This window comes from Cornus florida, unplaced genomic scaffold (genome assembly GCF_030987335.1).
Source record: "Cornus florida cultivar Cherokee Brave unplaced genomic scaffold, ASM3098733v1 CherokeeBrave_3.0.0_Hap2_Chr10, whole genome shotgun sequence".
Taxonomy (NCBI): domain Eukaryota; kingdom Viridiplantae; phylum Streptophyta; class Magnoliopsida; order Cornales; family Cornaceae; genus Cornus; species Cornus florida.
Genome location: NW_026775580.1, coordinates 46275568 through 46284201, shown reverse-complemented (window position 1 = coordinate 46284201; position 8634 = coordinate 46275568). Strand labels below are relative to the sequence as shown.

At 36.1% G+C, this 8634-nt stretch overlaps 1 pseudogene; it reads right to left on the bottom strand.

The window, feature by feature from the left end:
• Positions 1 to 5557: 5557 nt before the first annotated feature.
• Positions 5558 to 5656, bottom strand: LOC132280513 (small nucleolar RNA R71; annotated as a pseudogene).
• Positions 5657 to 8634: the final 2978 nt, after the last annotated feature.

Below are 8634 nucleotides of genomic sequence, written 5' to 3'. Positions count from 1 at the left end.
ATCTAGTGATGGTCAAGGCATGGTGCGTAAATGGATTACTCTTATAGTTTATTTGATGGTTCCTACTTATTTTTTGATGGATCGTGCCACCTCCTTAGTTTAATTAGTTTAATTTTCATGTCATTAGCGTAGTTGTAGTGTAATTGCCTTACTTTTTTAGATAGATGGGCAATCCATTCTAGTTATTTGATGTTCCATGCTTATGAATGCAAGTGGTATATTTCTCTAATTTGTTGAGTGTGCATTAATTGTGGGTTTATGAAAGGATTAATGGCTTAGTTTGATATGTTGTGCTATTCACTAGATTGACTAGACAATGTATGCTATCCATGTTAATATTTCAATCAATGGCACACACTTTCATTTATAACGTACAATCTCCCTAATTCATCAAACATTAAATGTCTAGGAAGGTAATGCTTAGTGGTGAACTCTATGACTTAATACTCCTCTTTCATATTCTCTACACCTCATTTGTTTTAGTTGTTTTACATTGCATTTATTTAGTTTAAATTGTATTATAATTCAACCAACAAACCCTCTTTTGATCATTTGACCTACTAATCCAACAATTGATTTCAAAACATGCTTCCTTTCCCTTGGGACGATCTCTACTTACTCTAGCTACATTAACAGTTAGTAGTGGTAGTGGCATTCTATAAATTCAAAACTGAATTAACATGCATACTTGATTACTTTTAATATCTGTTTAGTTCTTGGAGACTACCTAGGCATGCATAGAACACAGGTCAAAGGAAAAGAGCAATAAATAGAACTTGCCTCTAGGTTTCGAATTGAAACCTTACACCATCGTCTCTGATTTTTCCTACGACTTCCAACTACCGTCAACCTTCTACTGCTCCGGTTTAAACCCACAAGTAAGCATCAATCACCTCTCCTTAGTTCAGCCTTTGTCCCTAGCCAAACCTAATTTCCCCTTACTAGTTTTCTCTCAACCCTCTCTGTATACATGAACCCTCTGTATATGAATAGAGTCTGTGTGTTTTATTTTTTTTAAACTCTAGGCAGACATAATACGATATATTTATAGGTGTGTAGGAAAACCTAATTCCAATCATGTGAGGAGTCAGCAAAGAAAAACAGAACAAAAATATAAATACATATATGTATATAAGTCGGCAATCTTAATGAATACATATAAAACCCAAACACATTATATTACATATATATAAATAATGAAACTAATTTAATTATTAACAATTTCTAATAATTAAATGAACCCAAAATACATATATACCCATATATACATGTATATCCATCCACGAGTAAAACTGTACCCATTTATCCTCCTATCCAAGTAGTCCATATGATCCAAAACCGTTGGTCCATTACTATTATCCAAGTCCAACTCCTTGACATAAAAATAAACATTTAATTTCAATTAAACAATTAAATCAATTTAAACATAGAACTTCCATTTAAAACAAACAAATCAATTCAAACAATTACTCAAGTAACCAATTAAATAAATACCACATAAACATATAGTTCCAATTTAAAACAAATAAATCAAGTTAAACAAGAACATCATAAATAATTTCATATAATCATTAATTTACCACATAAGCACACAGCCACATATTCCATTAAAATGCATAAGAAATAAAAATTAAATTCTAATTATATCCTTTTAAAATTAGGGGTATTACATTCTTTCCCTCTATTAAAAGGAATTCCGTCCTTGGAATTCACGAAAACTCTGAATTATGTTTGTTAAAATTCATTTCTGTTCCATTATGGATTCTGCCTTTGTGTATGGGCTACACAAAATTTCCAAATCCTCATAAAAATTTATGGGTCCTATATTTAGGAAACACAAAAATTATACTACACGTAGGTTGTATTGAACGACAACTCATCCTTACCCCATTTTATACAAGGGTATATATCCATATCCCTCCAAATTCCATAGTATAGATTTGCAAAACTTCTATGCATCCAACCCTAACGGTTTAGTAACGGAATCTATAGGCTACCGCCGCAGCTGATAAATAAAATCCATGAAAAGTTAATTTAATAAGTAAAAACTGACATTTCTCCAAAACGCACAGTGCTTCCTATATAGAAGACATCCCAAACAACTGTTTCCTGGTAGGAAAACTTTAGTGTACGAGTTCCACTATTTACAACATCCTACCGCCGCCTTCAAACTGTGCGCAATCCATTACAAAGGACAGTATATCTCTCCGATGTATCCGTTAATAAAGTCAAGGAAAATTGTACAACTCTTGCTTTCATTTCAAACCAATAGGTGAGAGGTCTGTACTATATAATATGCAAAACCTCAAACATTGTCATATTAACCACCTTGTGCCAACAATATAACCGAAAAAAATTTGAAAAGTGAATTAAACACTTCTAATTACCCATGCAAACCTAGGATATATATCCCAAGTATCTCCTCCATGATCAAATTTACATTCTCGATTCAATCCTCCTGATGAGTGCTGAAAAGTGCGGATTTAAACCCTTTAACCTTTGGTATTCTAGACCCTTTATCTATCTTATTTTCCCGCTTTAGATTGATTTCGTGTTATTTCCATTTTCAGGTACTTATCCCTAAAATAAGCTAACTCAGCCAAATAAAAGCAAAATTGAAGCAATTCTGGGATGAATCAAAGAAATGAGCAAAGTAGAGCAAAAAGGAAGTAAAGGGTGGAATTTCAGCAACTTTGATCGATCTCAAGAAAAGTTCGATCGATCCAACTTCCATCGATCTCAGCACTTCAAGATAGATCCAGGCCATGATGTCATCTTCAGAGATCCCAAAAGTTCGATCGATCCAACATCATTCTCTGATCGATCGAACTTTCTTGTCTTTATCTACATGCCAGATCTTATCCAGCTGTACCACCATACCAACCACTTTTGTCCTTTTCCTAAAAATATCTTCAAAATATCTCAGATTTGTTTTTATCCAAAAAGGAGCCGCCATTGAGGATCGATCCAGCTTCAATTTGATAGATCTCAGCCATGTTCGATCGATCTCACCTCAAGTTCGATTGATCGAATTTCCCACATCCCGAGAAAAATCCAAATTCCAGCTCATTAAAAGTTGTCTCATATCCAATCATTAGAGAATTATTGGTGTACGAGCTTAGCTCATTGGGGGTGATTTTTGACCTACCTATATAAGGAATATAAGCCACTTTTACACATATACACATACTTGGAGAAGAGAATACTTAGTGAGGAAGCAAATGAGAGGAGCAGGCTAGAGACACCATTGGAGACTCTTCATCAACCAAGGAGCAGATTTCTTCCATGGAGCTTGCCCTTGAGGGTTGGAGGACATCATCCATGAGTGGCTAGACATCCTCTTGGGGCTAGAGTTAGCCCTAAGCATGCTTTCTACTTCTTGATGTATGTATTTTTGAGGGGATTTGTATTGTGATACATGTTTTGACACTTTCATATATATAGATCTTATTTATTCAATGATTTATATGGTTTAATGCTTCCAATTGATCATTTCATTCTATCCATATGTCTATGTATGCTAGAATTGATGTTCATGTGTTTGTCTCTATTTCTTGTGTTATTGATGCATGTCTATGTGTATTGATGCTATAGATCTAGAGATTGTCAAGACATAGTGCTTAATGGAATGTGCTTCTGGTTTATTTGATGGTTTATACTTATTTCTTGATGGACTATACCTCTCCCTTAGTTTAATTTCTTGTCATTAGCTTAATTGTAGTGTAGTTATAGTTTAGATGTTAAATGGGAGGACAATCCATGCTTGTTGTTGATGTTCCATACTTATGAAAGCAAGTAACATATTTCTTTAACCTTGTGATGTGTTTGGATTGTGAGCTTAAAGAAGGGATTAATGGCTTAATTTGATATGTTGTGCTATCCACCATGTTGTTTAGACAATATATGCTTAATTTGTCATCCATGCTTGTTGGAACAACCACATATACACACCTTGTTGCAATACATGTTTTTCCCCTCATTAATCATTCATTAAAGGTGTAGAAAAGCTATGGTTGGTGGTGATCTCTAAACCCCAAGATCTCTCTCTCTCTTTCATTCTCTTTATTACATTATTGTTTACTTTAGTTTAAGTTGCTTCGTAGTTTAATTCCACCAATCAACCACTATTTTGATCACTCGACCTATTAACCCTAATCTTGATTCCTCAACCTAGTACGACCCTCAATCCCTTGGGATGATCCCTTCTCATTCATACTACATAGTATAGGTGTTAAGCGGCTTATAAATTTAAATTATGGTGCCCACTTGACACTAATTTCCAAACTCAAAGTGTTGTGCATTATTTTGTGCACACGCTCGGGAAGCCACCATAGTTTTTGGCGCCGTTGTTGGGGATTGATTGATTGTCAACGTTGTATTTGTGGAATCAATTAGGAATTAGTACTCTTTTGATCGTGTCTTTACTTTGTTTTCAATTTTTGTTACTTATTGTGTTTGTTCTTGTTTGACTAGGAGCATTGGAATAAGAAGGTGAGCAAAGGAGTATTCCAAGCAAAGGAGCTAAGCAAGCAAGGAAAAAGGCTAAAATTATAAAAAATTTGCTAAGCTAAAAGCTAAAATTTGGAGTTGAAGTGCTAAAAGACCTTTGTAAGCATTTTCTTACTCAAACCTTTAATTAAATCGTTGGCCCGCGTGGAGGCTTGTATTTTAATTCTTAGATAAATCGTGAGCCCGCGTGGAGGCAATTTACTTTTCTTGCATATTGTTGTTAAAACATGGGAGTATGAGAACATTAAATGTGGAAGAAGGTTGTTGATTGTTGATTTGTTGTGAAGGTGAAGTGTTTGTCATTATTTCTTGTTGTGTTGCATTGTGCATGCATGGTCGTAGATCATTGAGACCTACTCTTGTCCCTTTAAATTTTCATCTTGAATCCATTGTTCGAAACCTTAGGGGAAGAGATAGTTCTAGTCATCCATTTCATCAATGGAAGGACACAATGAGGACCATGTGGAAGACCTTGGTCACACAGACCAGCAAGGTATCCTCCACCCCAATGTGCATCATGATAACATGCAAGTTCCATTAGGCATGCCGAGATTATTTGTTCATCCACCACAACAACAAGGCCAAGTCCCATTGGGAATGCCAAGGCCAATCTATGCTCCACCACCTCCCATCATTCAAGGCAATTAAGGTGCCCATATTGCACCTCCAATTGCTAATCCACCCCTTGCTTTAAGAGATCACTGTGTGCCTAATGAATATAATGCACCCACATACATTCAATTGCCACAATTTAGAGGACACCACTATGAAATCAAACCACAAACCATACAAATGCTTCCTAACTATCATGGACTTCCAAGTGAAGAACCTTACACGCATTTGGATGAGTTTCTTGAAGTATGTTCCATTGTGAAATACACGGATATGCCGAAAGAGGTCTTAAGGCTCAAACTTTTTCCATTCACCCTTAAAGATAAGGCAAAATATTAGTTTAACAATCTTACGCCTTTTCAAAAACTTCTTGGGCAGAAATGCAACAAGAGTTCTTGAAGAAGTATTATCCGGTTTCTAAGACCAATGCCATGAGAACTTTAATTAGGGAATTTTCACATGGGGATGGAGAAACATTTCATGAGGCATGGGAATGCTTAAATGAATTGCTTAGGAAGTGTCCACATCATGACATGCCCAAATGGTAATTAGTTCAATATTTCTTTGAGAGCTTATCAGATAATTACAAGGGCATGGTTGATGCTTCTATGGGTGGCTTTTACATTGATAGGCATGAGGATGACGTGTGATGTCTTTATGAGAGCATGAGTGAAAATTCTTTGCATCGTACTTTATCTTCAAAGAATGGTAGAAATTCTAGTGGTAGGAAGAGTGTTGGCTTACATCAAGTCGACCACTTCAATGAAATTACTGCCGAAATGAAATCATTATCTCAAAGGTTTGATCAATTTCTGATCAACCAAAACTCAACGAATCAAGTATCTTCCTTCCCTAACCATTCTCATCATGCATCTAATGAGACATGTATGACTTGTTCAAGTGTTTTACATTTTACTTCCAATTGTCTCCATAGACATGTGCAGAGTGAGCATCATGAACAAGCAAATGCTATTTTTGCTAACCAAGGGAACAATCCTTATGGCAATCACTACAATCCTAGTTGGAGGAATCACCTGAATTTCTCTTGGAAAAGCCAAGGGGAGGGCTCAAACTCTTCCCAAGGTGGTTTTCAAGGAAAGTATGTTCCACCTCCACTACAAAGCCAAGGTTCCCAAGGTTTTAGATCATCATACTAATCACAAGGAAACCAATTCTCTAATTCTCATTTTCCTAATCAACCATCATATTCCCAAGGAAATGTTAGAAGTCCCGCTTTTGAAGAGAAAGTTTTGACCACTCTAGACATTTTAGAGGCAAATACACAATTACTTTATTCTCACTCTCAATCCATTGCTAAGCTAGAAACCCAAGTAGGGCAAATAGCTAGCACTTTAAATGCTAGAGAGAAAGGAAAAATGCCTTTGAATGCCTCACAAGAGCAACAATGTGTTGTGGAGACTCACTCCTCATCGGAAGGTCACACAATAGAGCATGTCAATGCATTGACTACATTGAGAAGTGGAAAGATTGTGGACAACCAAGTGGGTATGTCCAATGAAGAGAGTGAACCGGCGCAACCACAAGTTGACACCTGTCCCGTTTCATATCATATTCCTCCTTCATTGTATGTGCATGACCATATAAATGAGAATGTATTGAAAAGTGATTTTAAAAAAAGAAATTTGCAAATTGATTTGAAAACTTCTTGTGTTGAAGAGACTCCAAAGAAAAATTTTGAAAAGGTTTTTGAACCAAAAGCTCTATTCCCGGATGCCTTAAAAGGATCCATTTCAAATGACAAGCAAAAGGCCAAAGTAAGTGAAATTATGGAAGTGTTTAGGCAAGTGAAAGTTAATCTTCCACTTTTAGATGCAATCAAGCAAATTCCGGCTTATGCCAAATTTTTGAAAGACTTGTGTAACCAAAAGAGGAAGAACAAAAGCCAAGCACCTAGAAAAGTGGTCTTAACCGAGCAAATAAGCTCAATTTTGCAACATAACACTCTTCCAAAGTTTAAGGACCCCAGTTCACCTACCACTTCATGTATTATTGGTGATCATATCATTAATTGGGCTCTTCTTGACCCAAGAGCAAGTGTTAATCCTCTTCCATACTCGGTATATGTCAAATTAGGCTTAGGAGACTTGAAACCGACGTCGATAGTTTTACAACTTGCCAACCGATCAATCAAAAAGCCTAGGGGTATCATTAAGGACGTATTGATTAAAATTGATAAATTCTTCTTTACCGTTGATTTCGTTGTCATTGACACGGAACTGGTCCCAAATCCTAAGAGCCAAATTCCTATTATCCTTGGCCGTCTTTTCTTGGCAACCACGAATGCCAACATTAATTGTAGGACGGGGATAATAAAGATCTCATTTGGCCACATGAAGGTAAAGTTGAATATTTTCAATCCAACCCCCAACTCATTTGACAAGTATGAAGAGATTAATGTTGTAGAGAAATGTCATGACCTTAAAAGTAAAGGAATTGAGTTTTTGTGTGAGACCAAAGTTCCAAAAAGTCCATCTTCAACCTTGAAACCAAAGAAAGTTGTCTCAAAATCTTGTTTTGAAAGGGCATGGAAGCGCAAAGACTTTTTTACCAAGGACTGAAAACGTCTTTTGAGCTTAACCCAATAAGTTCCTTAAAGAACCATTTGTTGGGTGGAGTTCAAGGCACTTATCACCCCATTGAGGAGGGGATGCACTATAAGATGTTTGATCCGGGCTAAAAGAGCCCAACGTCTTACTAGAGACGTTAAAGACTAGCAAAACATTTCGTAGGGTGTCAAAACCCTATTCCTCCCTCATTTCTATCTTTAATTTCATTTCTTGCGAAGTCTAGATATTGGCTCTGGGTTCATATGCATTGCTAGGAACTGTGATTAGGATTGCATGCACTTTTATGTTGAAATTGAGCATTATGCATAAGTTCGATCGATCTCAAAATGAGTTCGATCGATCGAACTTCCCACCTGCATCAAACTTACATCCAAATCACTCTCTGTCTAATGGTTCGAACAAAACCTGTATATTTTAGCTCTCTGTCCCATCGTTCAAACTTGTTCCTAGATCGATCTAAACTTCTTCGATCGATCCAATTTCATCTTGGATCGATCTGCAGTTCCAACACTTAGAAAAATTTTGAACCTGCATCCAAAAGCCTCTCTGTCTCATCGATCGAACATTTCTTCAATTCTATGCATTTTCGATCGATCGATGGTATTCTATGATCGATCTTGGAGAGATCGATCATTGTTCCTTGTTTTTCAATTTTGATTTTGTTTTAAATTTCAAAAATTCCAAAAAAATATAGATTTTATTAATTTTATTTTCCAATAAATATATTTATATATAAAAAAAAAATTCACAAAAATATGTTGTCACTTAAGAGGAGAGATCGATGTCAGTTCGATCGATCTGAGGATTCAGTTCGATCGATCGAACTGGCAAGGGAATGTTTTTAAAATCGATTCAGGGTCATTTAATTGATTCAACAAGAATCGATCTCAGACCCTCGTTTCCCCTTCGCCGCTGCATCCCAACT